Below are 15866 nucleotides of genomic sequence, written 5' to 3'. Positions count from 1 at the left end.
CTCAATGTCCTTAGTCATCAGGGAAATCCAAGTAAAAAGGATTCTGAACTCCTATCTTAGACACATCAGAATAGTTAAGATAAAAAATATGTGGCAGCACATACTAGTGATGAGAAAGGGAAACACCCCTTCATTTCTGATGGGAGTGCAAACTTGTACAACTGCTGTGAAAATCAATTTCCTGCTTTCTCAGAAAATTGGGACTAGTTCTACCTCAAGACCCAGCTATACCACTTTTGAGCATATGCCCAAAAGATGCCCCACCACACAACAAAGACACTTACTCAACTATGTTCATAGCAGCTATATTCACAACAGCCAGAAACTGGAAACAACCCAGATATCCTCCAGTCATAGAATGGCTAAAGAAACTGGTACATATACACAACAGAATACTACTCAGCTATTAAAAACAAAAAAATAATGAAATTTGTTGGAAAATTGATGGAACTAAAAAAGAGCATCCTTAGTGAGGTGACCTAGACCCAGAAAGACACACTTGGTATGTACACCCTTATTTTAGCCATATAGTACATAAAAAATTTACTACTCAGGAATTTAAGTTTTATTCCTTCTCAAGTCTCTGAGGGGCATTGAAGACAAGATAATATAGTTCTATAACCAAGTTTAGCTGGTTAGGGGACAAGATCGTTTTAGATCAAGATAAAGAAGTTAAGCTATTAGAGTTGAGATAAGATAGATATTGAATCTCATTTGGAAATCTAGACCAACAAGACAGGAAAAACACTTAATTCAAAGGAGACGAATGCAGATGGCCAAGTCACTATGAATGTAACATATATAGTGCTCAGTATTCTCATGATTGTCACATGGTTCTCCCTGCTGCATGTAGTTTGTTTTACACGTGTGTAATAAAATAAAAGTATATATAAAAAAGAAAAAAGAAAGAAAAATTTACTACAATTCACGGACACAAGGAAGATAAATAAGAAGGAGGATCCAAAGGTGCATGCAGAAATCTCACTCAGAAGGGAAAACAGAATACACGGTGGAAATCAAAGAGAGGAAAAGGAGCAGGAGCAGGAGCAGGGAGAGAAATGAGGGGGGAGATCAGACCTGAGGAAAATGGTGGTGGGAAGGCAGAGAGCCGGCAGGGAGAGAAGAAGCCATGGGCAGGGGCATCTCTGTGACAAGCTTGATTCCTACAACAGGGTAGGCTTCTGGGAGGATATGGAGGTGACTGTAGCTGAGGGTCCTAGTAGCAGGGGTCATGGAGAATGAAGAGGACTCTTTCTATCTAGACATGACTCCTAGAGGTTGGAAGGAACAGCAACAAACTTTAATCCAAAATTTACTGTGTATTGTTGTGCAGGGATAAAGATATGCAGAAACTATGGAAATGTCCGACCAATGCCTGACCCTACCTGAGACCCACCACATGAGAAAGCCAAGCTCTGACATGATTAAAGATAACGATATGCTGCTAAGCTTGCAGGCAGAAGCTTAGCATAGCTGGCCTCTGAGGCTCCTCCAAGCAACAGATTGAGACAGATGCTGAGACTCCCAGCTAAATATTGGGCGAAGCCTAGAGAGTCCTATGTAAAGTGAGGAGAAATATAAAAGGACCTGTAGGGAACAGCAGCTCCATAAGAAGACTAACAGAGCCAGCTAACCAAGGCAGGTAGGGGCTTGTGTAGACTGAAGCACCAACTAGGGACCATGCATGGACTGGACCTAGACCCTCTACACAGATGTAGCTGATGGACAACTGCAGCTGCATATGGGACCGCCTAGTAAGGAGAATAGGGGCCACTGACATGGACCCTGTAACCTGCTTTTTGATCACTAACCTTTTTTTTTTTTTGTTACTCAAATAAATCAGCTTGTTTATTGTGCAGTTTCTGTAGAAATCTTTCTTTTAATTAAATTTTATTAATTTATTCAGATTACATCTCAGTTATTATCCCATCACTTGTATGCTGCTGTTGTTTCCTCCCTCTCACTTTCATCCTATTCCCCTCCCCTAGGTCTGTGACTAAGGGGGACCTCTTCCTCCACTATATGGTCATAGGCTATCAAGTCTCATCTTGGCAGCCTGTTTATTCTTTCTCTGAGTTCCACCAGGCCTCCCCACCAAGTGGAAGTGGTCAAAGAAACTATGGTACATTTACACTATGGAATACTACTCAACTATTAAAAACAAGAAAATCTCAAAATTTGTGGACAAATGGATGGAACTAGAAATGATCATACTGAGTGAGTTAACCCAGAAGAAGAAAGACTCACATGGTATATACTCATTTATAACTGTACTCTAGCCCAAAAGGCGTGTCCCATGAAAGTCTTCACTTACCAGGAGATTGGGATAGATGTGAGGACATATTACTGGGACTCTAGGTAAAAGAAATACAGGAGAATCGGGAAATAGAAAGATCCAGAAGGTCCTATAAACCTACAAGAACACTGTGACAGGTGGATCCAGGAGGGGTTTGCTCAAACTACTGCACTAACCAAGGACAATACAAGCAGTAAGCATCAAATCCTACTCTGATCTAGCCAATGGACAGGACATTCTCCACAGTTATGTGGAGAGTGGGGACTGATCACTAACCTTGGGTGGGGCTACCTCACCAGGACACAGGAGAAGGTGAAGCACTTAGTCTTGATGTAACGTGATGTGGTGGGGTGGGCTGGTGGTAGTGTCCCCTTTTGTGAGGAGTTGGAAAGGCAGGTAGGGGTAAGTGCTGTTATATAGAACAAAAAGTGCAACCTTTCAATTTCACTAATAAAGACTCAGGAGCCAGATGCAGGAATGAAAACCTGCCAGCTCAGAGAGGCAAAGAAAGCACCCGACTGACCTTCCTACTCAGTTTATGTCTCAGAAAAGCTAAAAGCCCACTACCTCAACTAATAGCTCAGGAGGAAAAGACGAAAACCCCAAAGGACAAAGGCTTGCTAGCTTAAAGCTCAAACTCCTAAAAGTTTCCTTTTTCTTCTTATCCAAGCTGTCTTAAATAACCTTCAATTCCAAGTCCCTCCTGCTCGCTAATCCGTCAGCTTGTTTCTTGATTAAGGTGTGGTGGTTAATCCAGTCCTAGCACACAACTTTAATACAAGTGCTTTCTGCACACAGGATTCAATTAAATTAACCAGGCGTTAATCACCTGTTTGCAATAAACAGAAAATTATTGGGTTAAGATATGTGTTAGTGCTCAGCTACACCAAAACAGAAACTGATTCTTACAGGTCACAATCTCAGGGTTCAAAATGAGACCCTGCAACAATGAAGAGGAAGGCAGGGAGGGACCTGAAGCAGAGGAGGGAGGGGGCAATGATTGGGCTGTAAAGTGAATAAATAAATAAAATATATATATATATATATATATACTATTGCAGATTTTCTGACAAATAGTACAAGGTATGCTATGGAGCACCTAGAAATACATTCTTCTTCAGTTTTCTTTTTGATTAAAATATAATTTCATCATTACCTTTTCTCCTTTCTATCCTCCAATATATTTATAAGCTTGAACTTTGTTTTCTCTATAACTCATTTGGTTTTTGTTATTTACACACACACACACACACACACACACACACACACACACACACACACTCACTCACACACATCATTACCACCACCACCACCACCTCTTACTCTGTTTAGTGTTATTTGTATGTCTATGCTCTCAAGGCTGAGTCCTTGGTATTGGATAAACAAGTAGCGAGCTTATCATGTAAAAGGATTATTTCTCTTGCTCTCACCATTCTAAGGTTGCCTACAGTTCTTTGTCTAGGGTGGGGCAGTTTGCTATTCTCTTCTTCCATGTTAGCAAATCTGTTGGTGCTCAACCTTACTTAGAGACCCATATTGTTGTGGTATTACAGTTGAAGCTCATCTGTCATTTATAGGCAGCACAATCTCACAACGAGTTTTTGTGTCCTTTGGCTCTCACAATCATTATGCCACCTCTTTGAATATGTTTCTTAAGCCTTAGGTAGAGGAATTGTAGTACAGATTTATAACTTGTGTCTTGCACTCCATAATCCTTTTTCTCTCCATTTCAACAAGTTGAGAGTTTCTGTAAAATAGTCGATGTCTATTGCAACTTCAGATTCAATGATTAACTAGTTTTACTCTTGACATGACATAAAACACTTATTACAAAAGTTAAGTACAAGCATTCCATTTCCTGGGAATAATCAGCAGGTATGAGGGGAACCTGAAAACATAGGGTAAAATAAAGTAAAAATTACTTAAACACTGGGGGAAAAGAAATTTTTAAAATCTCTATATAAAAAGCCAGTGAGAAGGAAATATTATAAATAATGAAAATTGTACACTTGTATACTTTTTAGATATATATCTAAATATCTATGTATATCTATATCTATCCCATAATGCCTTATTTCCAGAAAGTGAGAAACCTGTGCTAAAACAATACTGATTGTGAGAGTTTGGATGAATTACTTCCAAGTTATTTCCTAGTATCAGTATTGCAAGTTGCCATTTTGTAAGTTCCTAAGATTATTTTAGATTCTAGAAACTTACTGTCAAGACACTGAATTTATTACTCTCTTTTTGCTAAGGAGTCTCATTTTGAGTTTGGCCCACACACGTTTTTAAAGTCTGAACATTTGTCAAGTGATATACATCACAAGTGATTTCACTTTCTGTCTGAAACTCAAATACAAATAATAAAAAAATGAGCTTCAGACTCACTATGAAACCAACTTTGAACTCAAGTACAAGTGTCAACTTAGACTGCAACTATTATTTCATCTCACTACTTTATGAATTCAGCATACGGAATCATGCATTAATCCATATAGAGAAACATTATCATATGTGCACATATAAGCACACAACGCACATAGAGACACAGAAGATAAAAATTTAAATAGAAATTAAAATAAAAATTAAATTGCTAAGAATAAGTATAAAAATCATTTAAATTCATATTTTTAAGATCTAATTTATGAAACTGATTAACTTAGTAGCTAGAAATTATCTTACAACTTATAACACTGTAATTATTCCTCTGACAATTTCTATTTAGAATATAAAACATATAAACTTTTATGCTGTTCTTTTAATCTAAAGCAATCTGAGATTTATAATAATTTGGAGGTGTTTTTCTTTATCAGATTCATAAACCTCCTTGTCATGCCACAGTTTAACATAATGCAGTATACTTTCATTAGAAGCACTACAGACAACACTTCTAGTACAGGCTTTCTAATAACATATAATATTCAACATTCAGGTTCTTACTAAATAATATGAAGCCAGAGTCAAAGAAATATCGTACAAGGAGAAACAAAGCCAATCCTACCCCCCAAAACACACAGTCTTTCTGGTAATTTTAACTCTTAGTAGATATTCATAATGGCCAAAGACATAACTGGAATTTTTCATGACTGGTATTGCTCATATTTAAATAATGATAGCAACAGCATCCACATGGATAGCCTTTTCCTTTGGCAAGTTCAGCCAGTTTCAAGCTTCTCTGTGGAAGAGAGTATAGATGTGACTGTCTGGAACATAACACAAGTCAAATCATGTCAAATTAGAGTACAGCAGTATCTTGAATATCTGAAAACAGTCTTCTTTAGTAGTTGCTGTGCATATATAGCTACATCTTCCTTTTTTTTTTTCCTTGGTTACCGGTATGGGAACACTAAGCAGGTCTGACAAAGCAATACATGAGGGTCTCTGGAAGATTTATGAGCAGTGCATCCACCTACATTACATTATTGGAAAATAATGATGCTATGTAACTACTTACCTGCAGGCATCTTGAGTTGAGCTAAGAGCCTTGAATTTTTAACTGTTGCTTACTGAAGTATGCTTATGGTGTATTCAAAACTAGTCTTGAAGAAAAAAATGGTGAAGCCCCCAATATTTTTATGAGTGTGATCATAGTACATATTTCACTCAACATGACTTGTTTTCAATGCAAAAATTTACTGTCAATACAGTAAATGTTTTAATAAAACTTGTCTTTGCAGTACCATATATTATTGGATGATATCAGTTGGGAACTTGTTGCTTTTTGCTTACTATTACCAACTACCAGAGAGATCATAGTTTGGTAAACCAGGTGATTAACTTACTTAGGTATAAACTTGATTAGACTATCAATGTCTAAGCTAAGATTTATTGCCCAGTGAAGCATGAAAACTATAAGTTATGTAATGTCATTCTGAATCCATATAAACATCTGTAGTTTCTATAAGAAGTCCCCTACAGCATCTGGACTATGATGTCAATATAAGAATTTAAGCACCCATGCCATTAAACTATGATTTTAGCATTCTAGGGTCTCATCCTTAATCTTTCATCATTTCCTGTCAATTTCTTCTATTTTCTGCCTATTTCTTGCGTTTAATACCTTTCTACATTCTTGGCAGCTTATGTTGGAAATATTCTTTGAGAACACTTGAAGCAGTGCTGGTATATCTATATAAAATATATGTGAAAACAATATTCTCATTAGGATCTTTAAGGAACAGATTTAGGACCTCCACTCAGTACATGAGTATCTCTCAGCCATGGGCTTTTATTGTTTATTGCTTATTACTTTATGTATGTTTTTAACTCTGCTAACTAGTTTTGTTCCTTTTGCTAAACTTCGCATTCTTAACAGGTCTGACGTATTGGAACAACTGCATACTCTGCTGAGATTTGTGACTGTCATCCTTCTGCTTTGGAATTGCTCATAGTTATTGCAAAAGTAGCTGAGATGCATCCATTATAACCATCAGTCAGAGTGGTCATTAAGCACTTTCTGCAGCAGAGATTGCTACACCAGATGGTACTTCATGAACAATAGACGATGCACTCCAAAGTGCCAAGAATTTGTTCTGTGCTGCTTTAACTCAGAACCTGCTGAGGAATAAAAGATGGTAGTACCTGTAAAATTCAAATTCCTGGTAGTCACCATCTATCCTTTCTTGCCATAACCTGTTTTATTTGCATTCAATGGAATATATAGAGTTGGGTTTTCTTTGTTTTCTGTTTTTGTATTTACTGATTTATTCATTTATTCATTCATTTGGAAACAGGGTCTTACTATATAGTTCTTTCTGACATGAAACGCACAGAGATATTCCTGCCTTTATGTTTTCAGTGCTAGGATTAAAGAAATGTACCACCACAACTAGCTGGGAAGATGTAGTGTTTAACAAAATACATTTGCCTCTAAATTACTTCATTAAATAAAAACTATTTATCTTACATCACTGCAGTATTAGATGTTTCCTAAAGTCATCTCTGTTACTGTAAAAAGAATAAAACAAGCTCATTTTTATCTGCATTAAAATAGCAAGCTTTCTGTGATACTTATGTCCATTGTAAGAGATAAATTTTATTTATTTTCATTTTTGTTTGTGTTTATTTTTGTATTACTTTAATTACAACTTTTTTTCTTTGCTTTCCTCTTTCTAAACTGTCCTGCAATGTCCTCCCTACTATCCTACAAATGCCTGGTCTCTTTTTTCATTAATTCTTATTGCATGCAAATATGTATTTGTATATACATTTTTATTTGTAAATATATTCCGCTGATCCCATACAGTGTTACTTGTCTGTGTTTTCTCAGGGCTGACCACTTGGTACTGAAGATTTTCCCTAGGGTGGCCCACCTCTCCTGCTCTCACGTTTACTCAATTTGCTATAATTCTTTATGTAGGGTTGAGGCCTCCAGGGATTTTCTCATGTGCTTTCACATGTCCATTGATGTTGTACTTTTATAGCTCATATCTGTGTGATTATATTAGTGATTCATCACAGCTATAGCTTCTTTTGTTACTAGAAAACACAATTTTACACCAAACTCCCTGATCCTATGGCTCTTACAATTTTTATGGCCTCTATTTCACAATGCTACCAAAGACTAAGTCTTTGGTACAGGATTTACAGCGGTATCCATTGAGAATGGCCTGCACAAGTCTGCACCTTGTTTTGTTGTTGTTTTCTGTAGTGGTCTCTGTTGTAAAGAAAAGTTTCCTTGAGGATGGGTAAAGACTACAGTTATCTATGGATGTAAAGACAAATGTTCATGAATAATTAAAATTATTAGGGAGAATGCTTCATTGTAGTTAGTCTTTGTGGATTCTCCTTCAATCATCACGACCTCACCAGTACTGAGTAGTTAATTAGGTTTACCGTACCAAGATTGGTTTGAACAATAATTGAGTCCAAATAAAGTTGTTCCTTTTTTTAAAAAGTAAGTGCACTATGGAAGCAGAACATACTGATTTCCTTGTAATTCAAAGATAGATGATAAAGAGGGAGAAAGATGATACATAGATAGATAGATAGATAGATAGATAGATAGATAGATAGATAGATAGATAGAGGATCTTTGACAGGTGATAGAAGATGAACACACATGCACACACTCACACACTTAATTTTTCTTTTTGGATAGAAGGCATGCTTACATGTGTGTCTTTTCTTTTCCTTTTCTCTTTGTCTCCTTCCTATGTGCCACTTAAATTTTCATCAAGGAAAGAAAAGTCTCCCATGGTTCCTCTATATTGCCTCAGGATATTAGATGGAAATCATGATGACCAAGTCCTTACCTCATAAAGAAGACAATTAGGGGTGGGGCAAAGCCTGAAATAAAATGTGACTGATATAAAATGTGAAGGTCATGATTCTCTGGCTCAAATACTAAAAAGAGTAATCAAATTATTTCTTTCCTAGGCTACAGACTTAGATTTAGTCTTCAATTTTTAATTTAAATTTTATATATAATAACCATTACAAAGGTCAACATAATTTCTCTAACTTATACCTAGAAAACATTACTACAATTATAGGAGAATATATACTTTGGGTAAAAATAAAATAGAACTTATTCTCACCGAAACAAAATCCTCAGGAGCTAATAAGTGAAAATATCATATTTAAAAAATAACCATAATACTGAGGACAAGAAGTAAATGTTCACAGGTAAATCAAATTATTTCAACATTCTATTAGTTTGAGTGAGTTAAAAAAAAACACTAAGTTAAAATTAAAATGAATTTTAGTATAATTCGGAACATGTCTCAAGCAATGTAACATACTCCCTAAGATATAACACACAACTGTGAAACAAAAAATGAAAGAACAAATAACGGGATTCAGATTTATAAATTACATAATCTACACATTGAATTACAATAATGTGTCTGTCATGCTTTGGAGAAAAGTACATTAAGGTAAATAAGTATTTGTCATCACCAAAATTTTCCTTTACTACACTCCTAATCAGTTTTAAGAGCATTATATTTCTGTATTTATTGTATATTCTGATAAAATCCTAAAACAAGAAAAGCCACAGATGATAGCATAGATAACCATGTGAAGTTTGGCATTCTAACTCATTCTTAATCTGAAGACATACACAGAAATGCAGAAAGAGGGAAATAAGAGATCTCGGATTTACCATGACTTTCCTAGGTATTTAAGTCATATCTTTCTATTTATATTTATAAAACACGTAAAGCATAAACTAAGGTCTAAGTGATTTCCCTTCTACCTCTCTAAACAAAGTTTTTCAGATGCCAAAATTTTTATAGGCTGAAATAGTACTCTTCTATTTAAGAACGTTTGTTCAATGTATATTACCTTTTTATTTTCAAAATACAGCTTTTTGGGGGAAAAAAGTATTTTTTCTTGTTTCTTCCAATCTAGATGTGTATTTAAGCAATCAGTATGTCTTCCTTCATTGATATATTAATGTGTACTACATTCAAACATGTTAGTAAAACATCACAAATAGTGGCATGTGCAAAAAAGGACTCATGCTTGCAAAGGTCTGTGGATAAGTGATGGATAAGTGAGTGCCCCACTCAGAGAAGATATTTATGCCATCCCTTCCAGGAAATAAGACCATTGAAGAAAAAGCAATGGAAGGAAAGTGAGAGGCATAAGATGGAAGAGCTGGGAAAGGCATTCTCCTGGGCAAGGCAATGTCACTGCAATCACAATCTCACAGCAGTGGAAGTTGTCAGCATATTATCTGCATGACAATGAACATGTCAACAGTTAGGTAGGGACAGAGGAGTGGCTCAGAGTGCTCTACTTCTCATTGGTGAATTTTCCTTACTGGCAGATTCCTGCAGTATTAATTGCCTTATGGTCATACACACTGATGACTCCACTAGACTCCAGTGGATATCCTCAACTAATTATCCAAGAGATGACTTCGGCTATACTACATGAGTAGTGAATCTGGGAAATGGATTGGAACCAAGTGAGTGTGCTAGGGACAATAAGTGGCAGAGGAAGGAAAGACTACTCAGAATATATTATATACAGATAAAATGTCAAATAACAAAAGCAGAAAAAAAAGAAAAGGAAACATTGAATATTTATTGTAAGAAGTTCACTTACTATCTTACATGTTTTGCTACTATAATCTAGAAATTTCTAACTATGGCTGCATTGCAAAAGAGGCTCTTCTATTCATAATGATGTTGAAGAACAAAAAATCTCTACAAATGCAGCAAAATAAGGAAGGTGAAAGGAAGAAAGAATGCAGGTTTTGGACAAGTTGTAAGGAAATCATGGTCAGGTGGCTTATCTTTGAAGAGTGGAAAATCTGGACAGATTAGAACACCAAAACTTGGGATTTTAGTGAAAAAAGAGACAAGTTGAAAAATAAGAGAATTCAAATTAAAACAATAATACGTTCATTTAACAAATGAATAAAGCATTGCTAAAAAATATATTTACTCTTACCCATGGCATCCTCTAAAATGTGTTAAACATAAAAGATTCTTTTGGTATGTAGGAAACCAGAGATACTCAGATATTCATCTTGGCAAGCATTCCATAAAAATAAGAAGAGTTCACACACTTTCTTACTTCACCAAATACGGATACACTACCATGCTCCGATAAGCTGAGTAATAGGAGTAGTAAGTCAAATTGTGTAGGAATATTTGATAGAGAAGGTGAAAGAAGAAAATTTTATAAATGTATATAATACGCTATTAGATGACTATAACGTGAGGATTAGAGTAATGGAGAAGAAAAACAAATTTTGAAAATATAGAAAAGGTGAAGTCAGACTACAAGCAGGATAAAAATCACTTTTTACAGTGGAAACAATAGAAAGAATAACCTACCCATTAAAAGGTTTTAATAGGCTACATGAATTTAATATTAAATACATAAATGTATTTATTTTATTTTTACATTTAAATAGAATGCAATGGACAACAGGTAACTAGCAAAACTTTTGGAAGCAATTACTGCAATCAAGATACAAAAGGAAGATCATACAAGGGAAGTAAATAGTAAATATCAAATCTGGAGTTTTCTTTGTTGAGCCTGAAAGTATTGCTGATGTTCTCCTATTAACATTGGATGAAATGAGGTGCCATTTATAACTGCAAAGTTCTGAAGTAAGATCATGGACCTGGAGTTAAATGAAAAGATGAATAAACATCAAGGGACAAGTTTAAGGGAAGAATGGCACAGAGACATGAGTTTAGTTTGAGAAAGTGAGGTTTGAGAAACCATTAATATTTAATAATTTCAATACAATGATTATATTTTCAAATTCTCACATTAAAGATATACTTAAAACAGGCATCCATCTAATAGTTAACACTAAGTTATGTATTTAATTCCATAAGATAAAATTCCAAAGAAAGGATTATAGAAACAAAGATAAATACTGTGTCTAAGATATTCCAATATCAAGCCAAATGATTTATTTTGTTTTAGTTTACTTGTATTTTTTAAATGGTGACTATACTTTTGTTTTCTAAATGTTGATCTGGGGAGCAAAAAGTTTACTAGGGAACACCAACATTCATGCCAATCACCCTGAAAATGTGTGTGACTGCATGACAAAAGTTACTAGCCACATGAGTCTAAAAGAAAAGTTTAACTGGTTCATATATAATACTGGTTATATCCACTATTTTATAAAAATGAAAATAGCATGTTTTGGTGTCCACTGGACAAGGTGTGAACTTGTGAAGATTTTTAATGCATAGTTTAAATTTATTATAATTTATTCAGATTATATCCCGACAGTTATCCCCTTGCTTGTTTCTTCCCATTCCCACCCTCCCTCCCTCTTGTACCCAATTCCCTTTCCCTAGTCCTCTAACAGAGGTGGACCTCTTCCCTCACCATATCAGGTCTCATTGAATCAATGTCACAAAAGTTAGAATTACTTTGGAAATAAATTTCAGGACATTATAAGTGTTTAGATTGGAGTGTTTAGATTGGTTAACTGAAGTACAACGACCCAACCTAAATGTGAGTACACATTCAGTGGGTTGGGATTTCTAGGTTGTTTTGAAGAAAAGGAAACATAGAGTCAGCATTCTCTCTGTTTTTTGATGCATTTGACCAGTTGCATCATGTTCCTGAAAAATGATTTCCAAACCAAAATAGAGAGTCATCTCAAACCGTGAACTGCATAAACTCTTCCTTGAGTTGTTTTGTCAAGTGTTCTGTTGCATCAGCATAAAGGTAACTAAAACAGTACTTCAGTGTAATTACACCAGTCCTTTAAAGAATAAGAAAAAAGCCAGGGGAAAAGGAAAGATGTATTAAGAGGAGAAATTAGAGAGAAGCTAAGCATGAAAGAATGTTTACTTGAACAAGAAGGGGCTGTGTGGGAAATGTGAATGAGGAAAGAATTCTACGAATAACCACAGTTTGGAAAATATTAACTAACGAATCAAATGAGAAATATAGTAGTAATAGCTGTTACATTATATCTTGCCAGATGTTCTGCAGAGAATCTGTTCACATCATTCTAGACTTGCATTCTATACAAACTAAAAATGAGCATCATTTCAAGCAGCTACATTTCAGGTGATAATTTCTAACAAAGCAGTATTATTTGTATGAAATAAAATGAAATCTTATCCAAATGTCCAATCACACATTGTAAATAAAGCTTGTATTTAAAGTACGTAATAATGAGTGTTGCAGATGTGTCATTATTGTAGTGGGAAAAGGCTTGGTGGACAGTGAATAAACTCATTATTTAGATTATACTGCAGAAAAAAAAAGGCATTTTTAGTACAGAGCAGAGGTAATGAGCTGGGTATAAAGAAGCACCATGTACAAAATACAACATTGGGTGGGAAAAGTCTCCATTTCACACAAGTACTTAAGTAATTAAGGTGACTTGCCCAGTATAGTTACCTTATGGCATTCCCAACATGTGTATGAAGGTGTGTGCCAGCAGTCGGTTGTGGGACATAGCATGGCATGTTTTGCATATATTCTATAATTATGCAGTCGTTGCTATATCCATAAAAACAAAGCACACAAGAGAAGTCCTTGGCAGCCACTCATATATAAGCCACACAGGACCTGCTGCAGTTCAGTCACGACAGGTTAGAGCATCCTACCATACTATGCAATAATTGTATGCTTTGTGATTTTTGAACTAAATTGGTGATGTTTTCTGTACAGTGAACTCTATTTTGATTTTGTTGTTGTTGTTATTTTTTCGGGGTGAGATGGGATCAAGGCAGGTTTCTTTGTATATCCTTGGCTGTCCTAGGCTGGCTTTGTAGACCAGGCTGGCCTTGAATTCACAGAAATCGGCCTTCCTCTGCCTCCCCAAGTGCTAGGAAACAGGCATGCACTACCATGCCAGACTTATTTTTCTGATCTTTTAGTAATGTCTTTTCCTCTACAGCATAGACAGCTTCGATGACAAGGAATTGAGCTTGTTCTCTGAGAATTCAAAAGAATAAATAAAATGAGTCCAGAGTGTGATAATTTCTCAATGATTGTTAAGCATCTAGTAGACGAAGAAACATCTGCCCTGTTTAGCACAGACTGTGCTTGTCACTGTTGCTCATCACCATGGCCAAAGAGACATCTGTTTGTATAAAAGCAATCTATTTTAATGACAGTATCAATAAGAAAATTTACTCAGTAAATGTTGCATACTATTTAATTTTAAATTAATCAGTAATAAATCCACTGATTAATAGAAAAGAGAACATTACTTCTGATTTTGTAATGATGAAAATATAAAACCTGAGACCTAAATCTCTGGCTTACCATGTATAAACCAACATGCTGAAAAGATGTTACTCAAAGACATTGGGAAAATATTTATCTTTTCAAAGAAACAAAGACAGAAATGAGGGTACTGTTACTACTTGCTGTGTATTTCTACATTTATATTAAAATATTTATCAAGGTATTACAGGGTATCACTATGAATAGATAGAAAAAGAGAATAGTACAGAAATTAATGAGATGACCACTTATATATAAAGATGGGTATCTATTTGCCTTTGGTAATGGATCAATAGCAATACCATGGTAATTAGATATTTATAGAAGAGTCAAATATCAATTATATTCAAAGACAGAGAAGGCTGTTAGTCAATTGGTTGGGTATATGTGGGTTCAAGAAAGCACACTGTCAGGAGTGCAGGAGGAATAAGAGAAGAGAAGAATCAGGGAAAATTCCTTGGGGAGAGTTATGTGGTAAGCAGCAGGAATAGGTCTGATGTCAGACATTGTATGGTGGTGGATGATGGCAAGCCAGTAAGGCAGGAGCTAATAACCACTCTGTAATTAAAGGGGACTCTATAAATATTTTTTATTTTTTAAAAATATTAAAATGTATCTTCCTGTTCCTACCCTCTCTCCCTCTTCTGACCTGTTCCCCTCCTCTAGACTTCTGACCACCACCTTTAGACCACAGCCTATGAGGGATCATCAGGATACCTGCATCCCCTTCCTCTTTGTTCCCAGAAAGCCTCCCCGCCAAAGCACAGTGAACAAATCACAGGCACCAGAACTCATGTCAGAGGTAGTTCCCCATATTACCCATTCCCCACGTGAGAATGAACTGTCAGTCAGCTACATCTGAATAAGGGATCTAGGTTCTCTACTTGCAATTTCCTTATTTGGTGCATCAGTTTGTGTAGCCCTCCCTGCCCCTGTGTATAAATCCTCTAGTCTCCTTGTGAGATGCTGACATTTCTCCTCCCTCCTTACCCCATCCTTCCATCCCCCAGCTCCATAAAACACACAATGCTTCCTCCAAGACTCCTGCTGCCACTCTGAATATCTGTCCAAATTCCCTGTTGGGTGAAGTCTCTCAGAGTGCATATACGTTGGGCTAATATACACTTGTAAGTGAGTATATACCATGATTGTCTTTCTAGGTCAGGGCTACCTCACTCAGGGTGATCTTTTCTATTTCCATCCACTTGCCTGCAAATTTCAAGATTTCATTGTTTTTGATAGTTGAATGTTATTACATTGGGAAAATGCACCACACTTTCTTTACCCAATCTTTTATTGTGGGACATATAGGTTGTTTCCAGATTCGGGTTAATTCAAATAAAACTTCTGTGAACATAGTTGAGGAAATGTCCTTGTTGTATGGTAGAGCATCTTTTAGTATATGCCCAGAAGTGGTATAGCTGGGTCTTGAGGTAGCACTATTCTAAAATATGTGAGAAATCACCAGATTGATTTCCAAGTAGTTGTACAAATTTGTTGAAAATAAAGTGTCCTAGGTGGGTAGGTTTATTTCTGTGTCTTACATTCAATTCCATTGATCAACCAGCCTATTTCTATGCCAGTACCATGCTGGTTTTAATTACTGTTCCTCTATAGTATAGCTTGAGATCAGCTATGGAGCTTCCTCTAGAAGATCTTTTATTGTATAGAATTGTTTTCACTCTTCTGAGTTCTTTGTTTTTCAATATGAAGTTGAAAATTTATCTTTCAAGGTCCATAAAAAATATTGTGTAGGTGTTTTTATGGAATTGCATTGAATCTGTAGATTGCTTTTGGTAAGATAGCTACTTTTACTATGTTGATTATCCTAATCCAGAAGATGTTTCTATCTTCTGATATCTTCTTCAATTTCCTTCATTAGAGAACTGTCCTGGTG

Source organism: Acomys minous (assembly GCF_964271855.1).
Source record: "Acomys minous genome assembly, chromosome: 6".
Lineage (NCBI taxonomy): Eukaryota > Metazoa > Chordata > Mammalia > Rodentia > Muridae > Acomys > Acomys minous.
Note: the sequence above shows the minus strand (reverse complement) of the source record.